Raw genomic sequence first — 19259 nt, 5'->3', positions numbered from 1 at the left:
AGAGGCTGCTTTTTCTGAAATTTGAAAACTCATTTTATATATATAAATATGACACTTTATATTTTTTTAACTTCAATAATTTTGAGGAAAAATCACTTTGACCATATGGTCATTTATTAAGTAAATTGCACAACACAGCAGCAACAGAACCAGTGGTGTAACATCGGTAAGGAGCAAACCACCACCACACCAATAGCTGAGTAGCAAAACCAACATTTTTAAAGCGCATGCACAGTAGGGCTGTAACTACCGATTATTTTCTCAGTCAATTAAGTTGAATGAACTGAGTAGTCGGTTAGTCGGTAGACGGACCATATCAATATGAACCAAACACAAATAGCGGATTTGTCTGCAACATACCAGACAAGAGGCAAAAATGTCGATCACTGGTGTCTTAAGTCAAAACCGATGTGTGTGAATATGTTGTTTTGCCTGAAACACAAATATAATAGGTGTGCTTTCATGGATGACTTGGTAATAAAAACATATTGACACTTGAGAGGCAAAATCAGAGTATATGTGGCTTTTTAATAAATTAAAAAAAAACAATAGAATACCAACATAGTTGTCTGTTAATTGGATAATCAATTAATTGAATTGTTGTAGCTGTAGATAAAGCTAATCAGACAAAGTTCCTGGAGGCTGATGATGCTCATTATACTTCAGATGCAGCTACTGCCATCTTGTGGAGTTCATTCAAAAAGAAAACTACCTGGTGGCATTCAGCAGGCATGGGTACTTAAATTCTGTTCATCTTGCGTGTTTACAAAATTCCATTTTTAAAAAATTTGACAAAATTTGTATTTTTTCCTTTTTTGAAGTATGGTCATTTAGGGCACCGTTTGAGCATCAGCACCATTTCAAAAATACCGATGAGGCACCAGTATCCCATAATATCTAAACGATACCTAGCCCTACTAATCAGAGACCCCGACGGTTATTTGCTTACCTAGACCACACACAGGAGAGACTGTGGTTATTTGAATCGTGGCATTAATTGGAGCATTTATGGTAATGCAAACATAGCCTTGAAGTGCTGCTTGCATGTGGAATTGATTCATTTGACCTTGTTTTCTTTCACATGTAGTACGTAGTTGCTCTGTGAGTTTGCTCTATTGATGTCTTTACTCGGGTTATTTTTGAGAGATGAGATGTAAGGATAACCTGCATGCAAAATATTGTCATTATATTTACACCTTGCATTGGTGTGCAGTCAAAGTGCCCCCACTGTACTGATACTGTGTGTTTGGGGGAAAAACAGCCTTTCATGTGTGAGTAGGCTGCATGCAGTGAAGAGAACCTCACTTCACTGGTGTGGCATAAGACATCTGAGGCCTGTATTACAGGAAGTGACATATTTATAATTCACTGTTGCACACGACTCGCTGGGCGATTAATGGAGTGTGCTGTGAATGCCGCTTTCTATATTACAGTGGACACGTGTTAGCTCTGTTCTGACTATATTTTAACCCACACGTCATTTCCTTTTCAAGAGTTCAGGTCTGCCTGTCACCATGCAGCAAGGCTTGTTAAAGGCGTTTTTTTATACGTAGAGCTGAGAAATACATTCCCAATATGTTTCTATGCATTGTACAGCTGGAATGATTCCATATCCTACCCGTAGTGAAGCTTGAAGGGCTTTGCAGGAGCTGGATGACACCCTGATTAATACCAAGGGATCAGCTTGATGAACAAATCCATTTTTTTATGGCTCATTATCCTCCCTTACACATTCTAACGAGATCTTCTAAGAATCAGCCATGTGGACATACTTACTGTGGGTGTTTTCCATCTAGTTCAATGTTCCAGTTCCCCTTTGAGATGAAGCAAATGTTATCATAACCACTTTAGAGACAATGATCTGTGAAGATCTGTCCGTGCTGCATGTCAGATGCAGGATAAAATTGTCGCTGTTGAGAGTAAGGGACAGCTGAATTTGTTTACCTTCTTTGTTGATGAAGGCACTGCTCCTTGCTCAGTGTAGCTGGTCTACATTTAGGTGCTCCTCACTGCATTTAGCTCTGGGAATGAATCCAGTGACTTTGTTTGCATTTGGAGGCCAGATTTTCAGCAATGGCTAGATGCTAAATCTGTGTCTCTGGCTAATGCTATTAGTTGCACTGCTTTGAAAGGAACATCTGGCTGGAGAGCCTCACTGTTGCTCCTGTGTCTCCAGCCGAGGAGGATTAGGGCTGCGATGTTCCCTTGAAGATGATTCAGCATGGAATTAGATGGCCTATATGGAACACAGCTCTGGACAGCGTGGAAGTCTTCTCACTGGATGAATACACAGCGTTATGGGGAGATGAAAAGCTGTGGAGATTGCTGAAACCCAGCTTCTTGCCTCCGAGTCATTGTACATGCTTTTGAGTCCTGTTTGAGTTGAGAGACATCTTCCACTCCAGACGTAGCATTTATTCTCTCTCTTTTTTATGCGGCGTTACACTTCAGAACCCAATAAAAACCTTACTGACCTTATTTTCCACCAATGTTTTTTGACATGCTGTGAGCTCATCTTTGGTAGTTTCTAGTGGCAAAAAGCAGATACTACAAGGTACTATTTCTAGTACCTTCTATTACCTTTTTCCAGTGGACCGATCAATAATGGACTGATTGACAGCAGATTATTTTATTTATATATATTTATTGCTGTGCCTAGCCTCGATAGCTACGGCAACTATGTCCCAGACCGGGCTGGGCACATCGCCCTGCAGCCTCCACTCTGGGCACATGTCCCCATTCCCATTTTTGTGCTTCCAATCCAATCAGAATTTATTTTTTTTTCCCATAGTCTTGCCGATCCGATCTGGTACCAATCCTTTTTTTTTTTTTTTTTTTTAAATAAGCTGTTGTTACAAACATGAATTTGTGGAATTTAATATGATTATGAAAATACAGTCAAATTTGTCTATAGCGGCCACTAGAGGGAGTCTGTAAAAGTGTCCGCTATAGACAGGTGGCCTCTATAGACAGGTTGGCGTCCAGTTTGAATGTTGACCAGTAGAGGAAAAAAAGAAAAAAAAAAGGGGGGGAAAAAATAATAATAATAATGTTGACGTAGTGAACATTAGTAGTAGTTGAAGTAGAGGGCACTGCGGACTGCGGATAAAAGTTGTACAGCACTACTAGGCTCGTTATTATCATGGTTCATGGTTTTAATCCTGAACATGCATATGAGTCAAACAGTAGCACATCACATAGTACAATTCACAATTTTGCATGTCCAAAAAGGAGTAAGAAGAAGCAAAGCTTATTTAATCCTACCCCTCATCAGTTTCACATCAGTTGCAATACATTTATTCACCTCTTGTTCTTCCAAGTGTATTTTGTAGGTCTACATGACAATGTAGTGCAATCATAGCCAAGGTTTTTACTTACTAAAAGGAAGCTAGAGGCTTAATAATAACTGATAGAATATATCCACCACCCACAGAACAAAGCTGTGCTAGTAATGTCTTACGCTTGTTTTTAATATTTTACTTTTTATACGGCAGAGTGTCATTACAGCTTTAGTTCATCAGGAAGTGACGGGAAGTGACGGTGGGCGTCCCGAGCAGGAGAGCTAGGCTCAGTGCTAGCTGTGAGTTTGGAGAGAGTTGGGAAGTGTGTTTATGTTGGCGTGGATGTAAAGTCCTGCAGTGTTCTCCGCTGTTAATAAAGCCATTAAAGTGCATCGGCGACGTGAGTCTCTCCTTCCCCACAAGAAGCGTCATTACAGTATTGACCAGTGCACACCAGGAAATAAACGGTGTCATTTCTTACAGGCATTGCCGGGACAGCTATGTAGTGGGGCTTGTTTAACCTTTGCCTTGTGGGCAAGCAGGAAGGAGAGACGATGCTGAGAGATGTGTGTGTGTTCTGAGCTCCATTCTGGTGGCCGCGTTCAATAAATAAAGTTGGCAGAAGCAACAGGAGAAGTTTCCTTCTTTGCTTCGGAGCTGAATAACACTGACAAGTTAACAGACTAGTAGCGAACGGAAAAGAAGACGGCTTTTTTGTGTCGAATACAGAAGATGAGGACTTTGATGGATTTGTGGATGAGGATTGATGAAAAATAACGTGAGTACATTCTAAAATACTTCAATTAAGTACAACCAAATTCATTTTTGCTCCCGCTGCCGCATGCATGCTAGCGTATGTTATTTTTTTAAATTATTGTAGCGTCGCTGGGAGCACGTCCTGTTCCCAGCCTAATTTGCGGTAATGTTTTGGTGCAAATGCTCTTAAAGTTACATGTTTGACCAGGAAATAGCAAGCTCAAAAGAAGATGGCTTTTTTATGTGGAACAACTGACAGTTTGTGTGGATCTTGTGAATGATTGTGACTGAGCTAGGACTCCGTAATTAAAGTCTACACACGACGGCGTCATTGATTGAAAAAAGAAACTTTTTTGTGCATGAAGCTTCTACTTGAGTTGGTAATTTGGCCGCTATATGCAGTCAGATATTGACCAAGGGAGACAAAATGGGTGGCCGCTGGCCGCGTTGGACAGGTGACTGCTATACACAGGGTCTATAACATGTAAATTTGCTGGGGGGGGGATTTTTCAGTGGCTGCTATAGGGAGGTGGCTGTTCTATAAAGGTGGCCGCTAAGACAGGTTTGACTGTAGCTTTTTAAAGTATTTAAAAATAATGGAACCAAAATATTGCTGAATTTACTGTAGCAGTATTGTTTATGATTTAGAATATGTGACGTTTTTTTCACAAACTCTCTTCAACGCAGTAGTAATTTATTGGCGGTCCCAAGTGTAAACAACCGGCAGTTAGAGCAGCACTCGCTGTGCGAGCTCCCTGCACAGTGACACAGCAGTCTGGGCACAGTGAGGGGGAACTACCGCTGTAGCTACGGAGCCGAATATCCAACGCGAAAGTAACTTTACCACGGTACACCGCAGACATGTCTGCATGGTGGTGTTGCCTTTTCTATTTCTTACGGGTGGCGGGAGTCGAGTGGCTACCACACTGTGTTGGAGTGTGGCCCAGAGTGAGGGACGTTATACGGCAACCGGATCGGCCCGATCTTGTGGTGGAAGCATATATTATCCAATCTTCAAACTACAGCTGACCGGCAACCGAGTTGGCCGTGTATCACGCTTCAAATGCAGCCGTCTTGTGTTGAGTTAATTATGAAAAGCAACTACGCCAGGAGGTTGCTTACAGCCACAGCTGTTAGTCTCCCCTGAGCATTTGTCTCCCCTGAGCATTTGTCTCCAGGAGAAACCCCTGCACCACCATTGTTTGCTAGCGTGTCTCATTCCAACATGATGTTTTCAAAGCAGTGTGGTTGTAGATTTAAGCAGGAACATTTTGAAGTGCTCAAAGCAGGGAGTGGATGTGGAACTGCAGAATGACTCTCGTGTGCGGGGTCTTCATAAGGACATTGATTCTCAACTAGAGGCCAACTGGCGCTGGTTAGTGCCTTAGTGGACTGTATACCCATGTTCCCGCTCTCAGCCGTATGATTGCCATGTGTTAGGAAACGGAGCCAAGTCTCACTTGGGCATTACAGATTAGTGTGTCTGTTGGACGAGGTCCGCCGTGGTTCTTAGCTGTCCAATCGTACCCTCCTCTTTCCCATCACAGTGTGCTTCGAGGCTGACTGGTATTCTGAGCACACTCCAGTCGTGCTACTGTTCACTAAACATAATAGCTGCTCTGTTATTTTTTTTTTTTTTTTTCCCCCTGTCCTGTCCAGCCTTTAAAGCAGATAGAATTGTATACCTAAATGCCGTCAAGTGCTCAACAGATTTACTCTGCCAGAGAGAAGTGTGATATACACTTCCCCTGTCATTTATAAATTTATTCGACCTTGATGCTTGTTATAAAGCAAATTTGGAGCGCCCGGACCGGAGCAGGAGGGGACAGAGAAGAAGAGAAAAGGAAACGGGGGGGGGGGCGAGAGGGGACAAAAACAAAAAAAAGAGAGACAAGAGACAAGGACAACAGCAGCAACAACAACAATTGTGACAGAACAACAGAAACATACAGAACGACATCAGCAAATAAATGTCCGTGACAACTATAAAGACGAACAAGGATAAAGGACAAATCAATATCAACAACCACAATGACAAAGCTGTCAATGACAATCAGACATAATAGCAGTCATGAAATGATGACCTATGACAGTGATCACAATGACAATACTGCATTGAAACAGTCGCACACAATAGCAGTCATGAAATGATGAATTATGATAGTGATCACCATGATAATACCGCATTGAAACAGTCACACATAACTGTAGTAATGAAATGATTATCCATGATAGTGAATAGAATCAAAGTTACTGTAATGCACATCATTGTAAAAAAAAAAAAAATACATATACACACATATATACATACATACACATACATAAATATATATATATATATATATATATATATATATATATATATATATATATATATATATATATATATATATATATACACATATATACCGCACATACACACATATATATATATAGTCATACTGCTGAAATCACCGTCGCTGTAATAAAACCAACAACATAATAACACCCTGGATAACTCAGTGAGTAATGTGGGGAAGTACGTATGTACTGTGAGTGTGCATATGTACAGGTATCTCTGTATGTAAGGAAGACTTCATATATATATAAAGGTGCAGGAATGTGTGGGCGTGTGATTGTCACTGAGAGTGCATGAAAGGAAAGGGGCCGCCTTCCACCTCCCAGAGAGCCCCGCCCCAAATAGCAAGGCCGGGCCCCGGCCGCCAGAAGGCCACCAGGCCCATAGGGGCAGGCAGCACAAAGATCAGTGCCCCAAGAGCCAGCCCAGAGAGCCCCCCCCCCCCGGGAAGACCAGTAAGGGGCCGAAGAGAGGTAATCCCAGCCAAGGACAGGGCGCCAGCGGGCCGGAGGACTGCCAACCCCCGAGACCAGCGAGAGATCACACCCCACAAAGGCAGACGGGTACCGGGGGCCACAAACCGGCAGGCCCAGAGACGCCTCCACAGCCGGAAAGAAGCCCGCCCGCGCCGGAAGCGCCAATTCCCCCCCACCGCCACCCCCACCCCCAGGGAGCGGAGCCCGGCCCGCCCCGGGCCAACCCCCGCCCGACCCCCGACACAGGGCCGCCCCGCCAAGGGATGCAGAAGGGCACACCCTCCACCCACCCGGCGGAGGCACGGGCGGCAGAGATGTATCGCCCAGCACCTGACCCCACGGAGCAAACCCCTGTATGCCCCCCCCCCCCCCCCCCCCCAAAATAAATAACTAAAATAAATAAATAAATAAAAATACACACACGCACCCACATACACACTCCTAGCTGCTCTGTTATAATTCACACCTATCCATCCATTTATTATCTGCAGCGCTTATCCTTGTGCAGGGCTTGCAGCGAGATGGAGCCTATCACGGCTGACGTTGGTCAAAAGGTGAAATCACCCTGGAGACCTCAACAAACAGACCAAATCATTTCCACACTCACACCTATTGGCAAGTCCAAACATGTGCTATAGGCTTCTGGGCTGTGGAAGATAATATCCAGGTCCCTCGGTTTTAAATCTTGTGTTGTCAATCTGCCAGAGAGACATTGTTTCCAAGGAAACAGTTGTAGCACTTTATTTTACACCATATGCTCCCTCTAGAAGTCTATGGCTGACACTGCCAGCGATGTCGCAGACAACAGAAAGCATGTGTTTGGTTGTTGCACCTGGCGCTAGCGAGCAAACTCCACTTTAAACAAAGGGAAGTACCATAGTTTTATTTGCCTTGGACATGCTTAACAATTTTACATTCACGAACGTCACATGATTACACTTGCACAATTCAACATGTCCGAAAAGGAGTAGGAAGAAGCTGAGCTTATGTAATCTTACCCCTTTTGCGTGTCTCTGCAATTACCGATAGTTGGTTCACTTCCTGTATCCATTTTCTAATAGAGAGAGACAACAATATAGAATGTGTAGCAACGATTTATGCAGCGATGAAAGAAAAACACCTTTGTTTTTTCCTTCGTCTTTAAGAATGCATGTTAACTGAAAGTTGTAAGTGGTCAATTCTCAGGCTCTCGTCCATTCATAGTCCACCTCTCACCTATGCTTTTTCCATTCGAAAGAATTAAATGAAGCGGTCAGAATGCGTTTTGGTTGTTGGGAGCGTCTGGACCCAGTGCCCCTTCTTGTGATTTATTGTCGCTGAGCCAAATAGCTCCACAGAGATCAAATCACAACCTTGTGCTCCAGTGATTGACTATTGTCCCTTGAGAATGTTCCTCCAGCAAAGCTCGGAAATTTATTTGAACCCCTCCTATAAATGAAAGCACGACAAAATGATGATTTAGTAAATGACCATACTACACAATCCAAACTTGTTTTATTGTTTTGGCTTTTTTTTTTTTCCAATAAAAAAAAAAAACGCTTTTTCCCCCCAAACTGAACAGAATGTCCCCTCCTATTTTGGCCATGTGAGCAGTTAAAGCTGGATAAATGTGCTTGTACCCTGCAGTTTTGCTTTAGCAGCCTGCAACACCGTCTGGCGGAAATGTGCGTGTGTGTACGTGTCCATCTGTGTGAATGACAACATTTCTTTGTTGACATTTCTCTCAGTGCGCAGCATTCTGCTTGTGATGCTGTGCAGATTGAGGCTGACAGTTTGTGATGATGCAAGTAATTACACAGTAGACTAAATAAGAGCGTTAAGAGAGCCATCAGTCACTATAGTACACTTGTGCACACACAGGCGCCACACACTGGGTGGCAGCTTGATGAAACGACTCAAGTCCACTCTCCGCCTCTGATACATTCGCTTGTGTACTGCAGCTTGTCTATTTGTCATGTTTTTCCCCCTCAGCCTGAATGGCACTGGAGCTTGGATTGATTTTTAAATTATTCCTTCTGCACTTAATGCCAAGAGACTGTCAATAACAGCTTTGCATGCAAGTCTCTGCCTTTCTTTAGTTTTTTGTTGTTGTTGTTATTCAATTAATGACTGATTTGTCATTCTGCTCTTTTCTTGTGGTGTACATATTCAGAGCTTTGCTGTGTTATTTCATTGCTGTTTAGATGGAAATTGGAACGCTGCTAAGGCCATACAATTTTGAATTTAACCAACATTTTGTAGGAACATGCTTCTAAACACATGCAGTACTCAGTTTGAGATTTACTGTCTTTTTGGGACTACAAGTCACACTTTTTTTCATGGTTTGGCTGGTCCTGAGACTTATACTCCAGAGCGAATTATATGTTTTCTTCACACTGACAGCCACGAGAGTGAGCTCTAAGCTTGTGTGCCAGAATCTGCTACTTCTGTCTCTCCTGTACCACTTACAATATAAACATCAACTTATAAAGACAACAGAGAAATATGGAAAACAAACCCCCTAAAAGATAATCATATTCTGCAGATTACAAACTGCAAGTAAACTAGTTATGTTCTGTTGTTCAGGTTATAGTTATTGGAATAACTCTTAATATGTTAACATACCACCTATTCACGTTATGTTAACAGACACCTATTTAGCCTGTTGTTCTCCTTTTTATTGTTATTACTACTGTACGACTTGCCCTTCAAGATGAAATGTCCATTCATGGTCTCTGATCTTATAAAATAAGTTGCCCCCAAAATTACGACTTATAGTCCAGTGCGACTTATGTTTTTTTTATTCTTCATTGTGCATTTGTGGCTGGTGCGACTTATACCCTATGATTTCCGCATTAACAGAATCGCTGACGAAATGGCGGAATTGGTCACTAAAAGCGGACTATTTTACCATCTTAAATGTGGAAATTGACATCATGTGAATGAAATGCTGTCATGGTGAGGAGAAGGAACGTTCGTGCGGGGAAGTATTTCCCTGGCGGACTGCTCAATCGTAGCAGAAACTCATCACAAACGAGCGACAATGAAAGTGAGAGAGAGTGTGACGAAGGAATTATGAGGATGTTCTATTCTGACGCTGAAGAAAACGACTTTAGTGGATTTAGTTCCCAGGATGAGGATGAACTTGAACTACTTTTTAAATAGCCGTGTTTCATGTGCTGTTTGCACTGTTTATCAAGCCGTGTTACACGGAATATTTGGCGCTGCTGAAAAAAGCATGAATTTAATCAAAAGTTAAAGAAATCCTTCTTTTCTGTGTACTAAATATCCCACGTTACGACGTGGACATCTGCGGCTTAGAGACTGGTGCAGCCTACAGTATGTAGGTAACTAATGGTACGTACTGTATATGTTTACATTTTAAAGCATTGAAAAGAAGCGGGGGAATATGCAGGGGAGCGAATGCTAAACCATGAATCGGCAGGGATTTACTGAATTCACTGTCTTGTCTTTGCTGAACAGTATTGCAGTATTAACAACGAACTCTTTGCCATTAGTTTTATCTACACAGACCAACAAGTAGTTGGTCATGAATTGATTGCGCCCTCTGCTGTCTGCTAGTGACAACATTCCCACGCAAAAGTCATTGTCCTATCATCCCTATTCAGACCAGCAGGTTTTACTGCAGCTGCCTTCAAGACGTCATTTCTGTTTTGGAGCTGCGCATGTTGATGTGCTTTAATGTCTGATGAATGAGTACCTCAAACATTCTCCACAGGCTGGGCTTGAATCATTCATTTTCTCTTCACTGTCTTCCCAGCATAAACACATCAGTGAGAGTTGAGAGAGAGAGAGACTGTGGCACCAGCAGGCTTACAAAAGATTTCTCTTCTTTTCATTTCATTCTCTGTGATTAAGTGAGTGAAGCAATTTAGTTGCTATGAGGGTTGCTGAATGACCACAATAGTATGACTTGATGTGGGGAAACAACAAGGCCTTCATCAACTCACACATTTCACCCTAATGACAAAAAATATCAGCTTCCTAAAACCCGCTGCTTCCCCCGCTTTAGATAAGTCAATATTTGAAAACTACTTTGCCTGAAATATGCATATCAAACATGGATTTTTTTTTTGACCCTTAAAAGACCAGTACTGTATGTTTAAGTAACCACCTTTAATTGAAAAAAGAAATACATTTGAAGTAGGCATAGGCTGGTATGAGAGTGTGGCGCCATGATAACCTTGGGCAAAAATATCACGGTTTCATGTATCATAATTACACCTCTAAAATGTGTTGTTTTTGAATAACTTTATTGAAAAGAATTTTTGTTGTTGAACAGTCATTGTTTAACAATATGTATTGTTACATAAATGCATAAAATATATATATTTAAAATAAATAACAAAAAAACCCCAATTATTTCTGAATAAATAATAAATAAAATCAGTTCTTAATGCAGTCTATGTTGGTTAATCCTATGACTTCCATTGGGAAGCGTAGAGTGGGTTGTTCCACTGCGCGAAACTGGATGGTCGTTGGCTGGGCCTTGTCCCGCCCATCAGACGCTCAGCATCTTGGGAGGTCTATAGGGCAGTGGGTTTATGGACCCGGACGCTCGGCTTCTGCGTGATGATTGGATGATCTGTCCGAGGCAGAATCCCTTTTTGATTGACAGTGAAATGAGCAAATCAGGGATATAAAGTATAAATATCCACCCGAGCATTTTCCAAGTTTTTCATTTCATCATTCGGAGACTTTACCGATCCCCAGCAACTTTGTCTTTGTTAAAAACGACTCGCGTTGTGTTTGCCGGCTGTCTTCTGTCACTCTACGATTTCTTTCGCCGGCGAGCAGTGGCAGCTGCGAAGCTTCTTCCCCCGCCACAATCACTCACGCACAGTAGACCCCTGCAGCAGCTCCAGCTGCTAGCAAGCTGCACATCATGGTAGATACTAGAATGTACATATAACTAAATAAACACATTTATGATGCGCTTTCCCTCCTTGAATGACCAGCAGCCGCCACTGTTAGCACTGCTTGTTGCTGCTACTGTTGCTCAGTAGTTGTTGCTTGTTGTTCAGTGGAGAGTAAACGGTTTATAGCACTTATCCTCTGCTTCTGTCTTGTTCTGAATCACATTTCCACATTCGGTGACCCTCGGTGTGAGTAATATGTTGACCGACAACGATGATAATAGTGCTGCCGTACCGGTGGAATGATGAGTTCTGCCACCTAGCGCTACTACGCATGCGTATAACAAGGAAACTTATTGTAACGCTTTTGAAGGAATCTTTCACGTGAGTACAATGTTTCCACATACTAACGCTATATTATCGTTTTTTCTCATTTACATTTTAAGCTGTATCAATACGTGTTTGTTTACATGACAAGCGATTAAACAATGACATTTGCGAATTATTAGGTTAAGAAAGACACCGGCCTGCATGGCAGAGCTCCAAGACCAAAACCACTGCTGAACAAAAAGAACGTTAAAGCTTGTCCAATTTTGCTAGAAAACATCTTGATGATCCCCAAGACCTTTGGGAAAGTACTCTGTAGTCTGACAAGACAAAAGTTGAACTTTTTGGAAGGTGTGTGTCCTATTACATCTGCCATGAAAGTAACACCGCGTTTCAGAAAAACTGTAAATTATGGTGGTGGTAGTGTGATGGTCTGGGGCTGTTTTGCTGTTTCATGACCTGGAAGACTTGCTGTGATAAATGGAACCATGAATTCTGCTGATGGAGAATGTCCGGCTATCTGTTGATGACCAGAAGTTGAAACCAACGTGGGTTCTGCAGCAGGACAATGATCCAAAAAACACAAGCAAGTCCACCTCTGAATGGCTGAAGAAAAACACTTTGGAGTGGCCTAGTCCAAGTCCTTACCTGAATCCTATTAAGATGCTGTGGCATGACCTTAAAAAGGTGCTCCATGTTGGACAAATATATACATAAAAATTACAAGACTAGTAGTCCAAATTGAAATCTTAACCCGAAGAATTACAAGAATTACAAGATAAATGCGTGATCAAAAATGACTGGTGTTCTTAACTGGGCGTTTTTGGTTGCAAGAAACAAATGTGGCACAAAATGTTTTTAGGATCTTAGTATGATGGCGAGAGTATTCAGTATTTCCTCTTCTCTTTTTCTGCCATTTTTATTAAAAGCAGTGCTAGCATAGCTGAAACGGGTGGACCAGCCTTATTAGACGTAATGAGACAAATTAACTCATAATCAGTTCCATTAGTGACACACCGCCCCCTACAACCAGCAGTTTGCCTTGAATGGCTTTTGAGAAAGAGAGAGGAATGACCTCTGCCTTACTGTCCGGATGGAATGCTTTCTGTTCACTGCTGCCAATGACACCATTGCTTGAACAGCAGATTAACGTCGCTCATCTGCTGCTTATTAGAGCATAATGATGCCAGCATAGCCTGGTCACTTTAGAGGGCTACCCAGAGCCCCCACACTGTTAAAGCTGAAACACCAAAGTAAGTTATTAGCGTCTGTTGTCCATCCACCCTCCCAGAATTAGACTTTCCTGCTGACCTCCTTCCCTTCTACTTGTATGTATGTATATGACATGCAGGCTATGGTCAAACACACATTGGCAATCATTAAAAACTGTTTTCCTACTCCAGAGTAAAAAACAAACAAACATCAATTTTCACTACAGGTGAGCATGGTTATACGATGTTCCAAGTTACCACACAGTCCCTTAAATTATTGATACATTGGTACGTCAGTTTTAGAACGCCACAGTTTTCATAGGATTTGGTTTTCGACTAAAGTTACTGCCAAAAATATGGATTGTTTTTCCCACACTGTCTCAATTATTGAAGCGCCTAACATACTACTGTAGTCTCTTTGCTTAGCTATCATTCCGCGGATTAAAGTACCCAAAAACAGTTTCCATGCATTGGTGACTCAGTCTTTGCGAAGAACTGATAGTAGTTCTTTTAGAGTTGAGAAACTGTAGAAAGATTCCAGACAGGGAATTTTAAAATCATCTTTGTTATGCGTGGGTGGGTGGTTTATTAGTTCATAGAATGATGACCAACTCCATATCTGTCTCCCTTGTTCCTCCTAATAAGCACTGTCCACAGTACGTATTTCTGAGTGTCAAACAAATCGGCTTTCAGAGAGTCTGTGCTTTTTAGAAATTGAATACAGCTGCATGTGCCAGAACTTTGATCAAGAAGGTGAGAAACACTATTGAATTCAAGAAACAGCTTGAAGTAGGAAGGTAATGTCTGTTCCAACAGGATGGTAATGTGCAAATGTTCCTAGTATTTTATGTCTTCATGTGTGCACACTGAATGAAGTGTTAATTTAGGCACTGGATGAGTTCCGACTCAGACTAAAAGTTGCCTTACAACAGGTTGGAGCAAGGGAACTCGTTCATAACCCAAGGACCACCTGTGCAGTCGTGACTGTGTGCATGTGTGGAGGTGGGCGTTCATGTGTCCCTCGTTCGCTGCACTTGCTTTGTCCATTGTTGTCTTAAACCTTCCTCTTTTGGGAAAGAAAACAAACTTACAGTATCACTCGGATCCTGTGAAAATCCAGCAGTAGCACAACTTTTTGGCATGACTACTATTTTTCATAAAAAATGTACTGAACCAAGTCGACGATCCACCTCGAGCAGCATTACTCTGCAGCATTACTCTGCTTTAGCTGAAAGGTGTCACCCTGATAACGTCACTTCCGGGCATGAGGCTGAGCTGCGAGCTAGCTTGTCATGGGTGGTGCCATGAACTGTAAATGTAATTTTTGTGACTTTACTGTTTGCTTTCAAAAATTGAATAATGTTGAACATAATTCCAAACAATATATAGGCAAAGTTGACGAGTAACGTCAGGGACCCTTTAAGAACTAATTATAATGTCCTTACAAAATAAAAATAAGTACAAAATCAGTCTAAATGTGCCTCCCTGGCGTCATAAGTCAAATGACTCATTATTTGACCTGATTTTGACCTGCATGCATCAATTAGCTCTTGTCTTGACCATTGTGTGAATCTTCGCTCATCCCCCAATGATCTCATCTAATATACTGCACACTCCACCGTCTCTGTCCAAGTGACTTTTGCATGCACTGTACACTTGATGCGAGGCGAATTAGATGTCAAGGTCACTGGGTTTAATACCAGCGCACAAGTGTTGCTCCATATCTTATGTATCTAATTAGCTGGGAATGAGAGGGGCTTGGTTTCGTGCTTGTGCGTCCACAGATGGAGAGCAAGATGTTTGCTTCCGTTGTTATTGTTATGGGATTAGATCACACGTCTTGCGTTGCATTTAACATGGGCCATCATCAGGAAATGCTGCTCTCTGTAATCCTGTCAAGGTGACTTTATGGGTTGGAAGACATTTAGTAACAAGGAAGGCGTATTCATTAACTTACTGTTAATATTCGCTTCCGGTTTTTCCTGTCGTGGTGGTTCAGGGCTCCAAGCTAACTTGTTTTACTTGGAGTACAGTGGCCCCTAACTTAACATTTTAGGAGCGCAGACAGAAAATGTATGGGCGCACACCAAAATAGACTTGCAAAGTAAATATTCATTCACATTTCCTCTCATTTTCACTTTATTACTGATAAATACTCAAACAATAAATAACAAGTGTGCATCATTTACATTATAACTCCAGTACCGCCCTTTTTCTTTGGTAGTTTTATCTCCTTTCTTCCTGTGTGGAATGGCACGGTAGCTCATTTACGGGTTACTGCCACCTGTTGGGCTGAAGTATGGAGCACAAGTTTGTCAGCAACAAAAAATATTCAATAATAATAAAATAAAATCTGCAAATTAACTGGTAAGATTGGCAACAAAAATAAATACGGTCACCTTGTTGGCAGGGCCAGTCAGCCCACCTGTTTGTTATTGCCTTTAATTGTGTGAAACAAATGTTGCACTATTTCACACAAACCTGAATTTAATCGGGTGACTTTTTTTTTTCTAATACTAATACATTGGAAGTAAATTGTTTAATCGTATTTTTTGTGATAAATAACACAATTAACAGAATAAAATAACAATTTAAATATGTTTCTCAAAGAAATCTGTCCTGATTAATATAAAACAGTATAAATTGAATGTCCAGGTTTATGATAGCGCAGGTGCATCCAACTTCCAGCACCGTTAACACTACTACAAAAAGAAAGTATAGGTGAGCTATTATAATAATAATTATAATAATAATGCAGGCATCATGTCTGACTTGAACAGTTACTGTATAATAAATGCTAAGAGTTTATGCAAATATTCTTTTGTGAGCTGCTCAACTGATCAGACGGCGAGCTACTGGTTCAAGAGCGACCTGTTAAGTATGTATGGAATGTGACAACGCTTCTTAACACGCCATTATAATGTGCACCTGGTCTGCCAAAGAATAAGAAGATGTGGCGGGAGGGTTGATGTGGCGAGCTTGAGTTGCACAGGAACACACGATGCAACCTTATCTACAGTCATGGAAAAAATGATGAGAGCACCCTTGTTTCTTCAGTTTCTTGTTCATTTGAATTCCTGATACAGCTAAAGGTACTTTTGTGTGGACAAATATAACAATGACAACAAAAACAGCTCATAAGAGTTTCATTTTTTGGCAGTACAATGCTATAGCTAATCACATAAGAACTTAAGTGATTTTGGTTGATGTCAGCTCTTAAATGGAACTCTTGTGAGCTATATTTGTTATCATCGTTGTGTTTGTCCAAGCGAATGTACCTGTAGCTGTACCGGGCATTCAAATGGATCAATCAACTGAAGCAACAAGGGTGGCCTAATCATTTTTTCCAAGACTGTATTGCACCTTCATTATCTGTAAAATTTTTTCAATTTTAAAGTTTTCATGTCTCAGGAATTCAAGATGACAGCTGATTTTAGTCCTGAAGACGTAATTGTTCTGGTTCCATTTCCGTGGCAAATGATCCATAATGAGAATCAAATTGATAATCCAGTCATGCGGAAAAGCCCTAACTATCGATTTGACCTTACATCTTGCTTCCCTGCGAACTGGCAACACATTTCCCTCCCTTCTATTTAAGAGAAAGATGGTAATGCATTTTTGCTCTGCATCTTAAATATTCAGAACACCTCTCTGCCCTTTACCCTTCTTGCTTAATCATTGCTTTTTTGTATAAATTTCTTTTTCCCATTGATTGGACTAATTGCAGCATCTGTGTCAGATCGAGCAATCAATTCACATTAGAGGACATTAATAAAAACAAATAAAATACAGCCTCCCAGTGCTGCACAATGGTGAATTCAAGTGACTCTCCCAGGATGTTTAATCAAGATTGCACTGTTTTGTTTTTTTCCTCTGACATAATAAATGTGGTGCTTGAGTTTACTGCAAGGTGAACGCATGATGAAGCTTTGGTGGAGCTCCACACATCTGCCGTGGCTTTGTTGTGGTCTACAGAGATATTGTGCATTCTGACTCTACCTCCCTCTGGAACCATAACGCTCTTGGCTGCAACGTGATTTGTTGCTTCTCCCTTCTTTTTTACTGCGCTAACAACACTAAAGTCCTTGATTGGGACGGTCGCGTCTGGCTTTTCCGAGACCTTAATTTAAAAGAATAGGCTGTAATATGGTGTGTTCGTTAAGCAATTCATATTTCCTCCTCTCTGCTTCTGTTTACCTAGTCTGGCATTTGGAACTGTGACAAGTCCCATTCTGTTCATTTCATAGTATGGGACTCCTCTGATACTTGAACTCTTCCTGCTGGTTTCCCAAATAAGACATCAGTCCTATTCATTTTCACTCAATTTAGCGCCCCCCTGCAGGCTTTGCATTGAAAGTGTCTCAAGTCCAAACATTCCAGCCCGTCACCATGACAACGTTGATCCTTCAGCCGCGGCCTAATCAGAAGTGGTTTTAAGTGGGAGGATGCTTTAGAGCTCCAATGGAACTGATTTTTATGAATTTTATTCCACCTAGATGCAAACCAATCGTTTAAAAGCAACACTTGGATTTGCCATGCAGTATTTTGTGGGGGTGATTATATGAAGTCACTTATATCTATCTATCTATCTATCTATCTATCTATCTATCTATCTATCTATCTATCTCTATCTATCTCTATCTATCTATCTCTATCTATCTCTATCTATCTATCTATCTATCTATCTATCTATCTATCTATCTATATATATATATCTATATATATATCTATATATATATATATATATATATATTATATGAAGCTGTCACTCCACAGTAACCACAGCTCTGCACCAACACCAGTTCAAGCCCAATTAAAGTCCCATTAGTTTCCAGCCACCCAATGGAAAATAGCCTTCCTGCTGTCTCTGCTCCGCTGCAAATCATTACAGCCACGGCTCCACCGAGCTTTCGAGCACCATCATAATCTGGCACAGAGATGCTTAATTGAAAACCTATGAATTAGCCAAAGGGTTTCCTTCCCCCCCGGGAGTCCAGAAATGGGTTAGGTTTCTGTCTGTCTGCAAAGTCCTGCAAGCATGGTCGTATGGTGTGAACTGCCAGCTGCTGAGTCTGAGCTCCATCTCAGTGGGACGCCACACGATGAAGCCTTCCCGGACGTCTTGTTGTGCTTGTCTGGAATCTGGGGCATCCAAACAGCACATCTTCGAAGTTCATGATTCACATCTTGAAACAATTGAAGATTTACTCGGAATGATGTGAATGCATATGGGCTGACATGCTAATAGACTAAAATGTGTCATTACCACTCTAGTTCGATAGAAACGTGCATGTCCGTGTTTGCTCAAAGATGATTTTCCTTTGGGTTTTGGCATTTTGTTATCACACGATTGTCAATAATTTGGTCTATTGCAGTGCAGTAGTACAGAACTAGAGCTACATTTTGGTTACCCCCTGTTTGTTTGCATGTACTGTACAAACCTCCAGAGCTTAAATATAAGATGAAAAAATAGCGTCTTATATTCGAGTCAATGCGGTATTTCTGCAGTGCACTAATAAATGCATTTTGAGAAACCACCGAACCAGGAATTAAATCCAAATCTAAAGTTTACATCCTTCAAATGAAATGTTATCCATGCTGCGACTGATTTGGGTGCCTGAGCAAAGCTTCGCTCTCCTCGTTTAAGTGCATCATCAGCACATTTGTGTCTGCATTTACCCCCCCTCACAGCAAAGTCTGAGCGATCCCGGAGCTCGTAGTCTGCAATTACACCACGAGTGCTGGTTGTGATGTGCCTGCGTGCCAGTTTGATTAATGGCTACAGCGGAGTGATGATGTTTGGTCTAGACCTCATTCCTTTTGCTCCCTCCTCCTTGTATCCAATATTGGGTGGAAGGGCTGCAGCAGAAGCTTGAATCAGCCTGATCAAAACTGCTTCCATTCTGCGGAGCCACTCACCGCTAGCCACATAAATGTGGCCACCAGATGCATCATGGCAAGGATGGGAAGCCGTAATTTATTCTCGCTGGCTTGTCTGCATGCATGATGTGCAA

The 19259-nt window shown here is 41.6% G+C and overlaps 1 protein-coding gene across 6 annotated transcripts in view; it reads left to right on the top strand.

Moving 5' to 3' along the window:
• Positions 1 to 19259, top strand: part of LOC129191056 (neurobeachin-like) — a 249397-nt gene that overhangs the window by 10945 nt on the left and 219193 nt on the right. The gene's annotated exons all lie outside the window — the stretch shown is intronic.

Source organism: Dunckerocampus dactyliophorus, chromosome 12, assembly GCF_027744805.1.
Source record: "Dunckerocampus dactyliophorus isolate RoL2022-P2 chromosome 12, RoL_Ddac_1.1, whole genome shotgun sequence".
NCBI classification, from domain to species: Eukaryota; Metazoa; Chordata; class Actinopteri; order Syngnathiformes; family Syngnathidae; genus Dunckerocampus; species Dunckerocampus dactyliophorus.
Note: the sequence above shows the minus strand (reverse complement) of the source record. Positions and strands in the feature narration are given on the sequence as shown.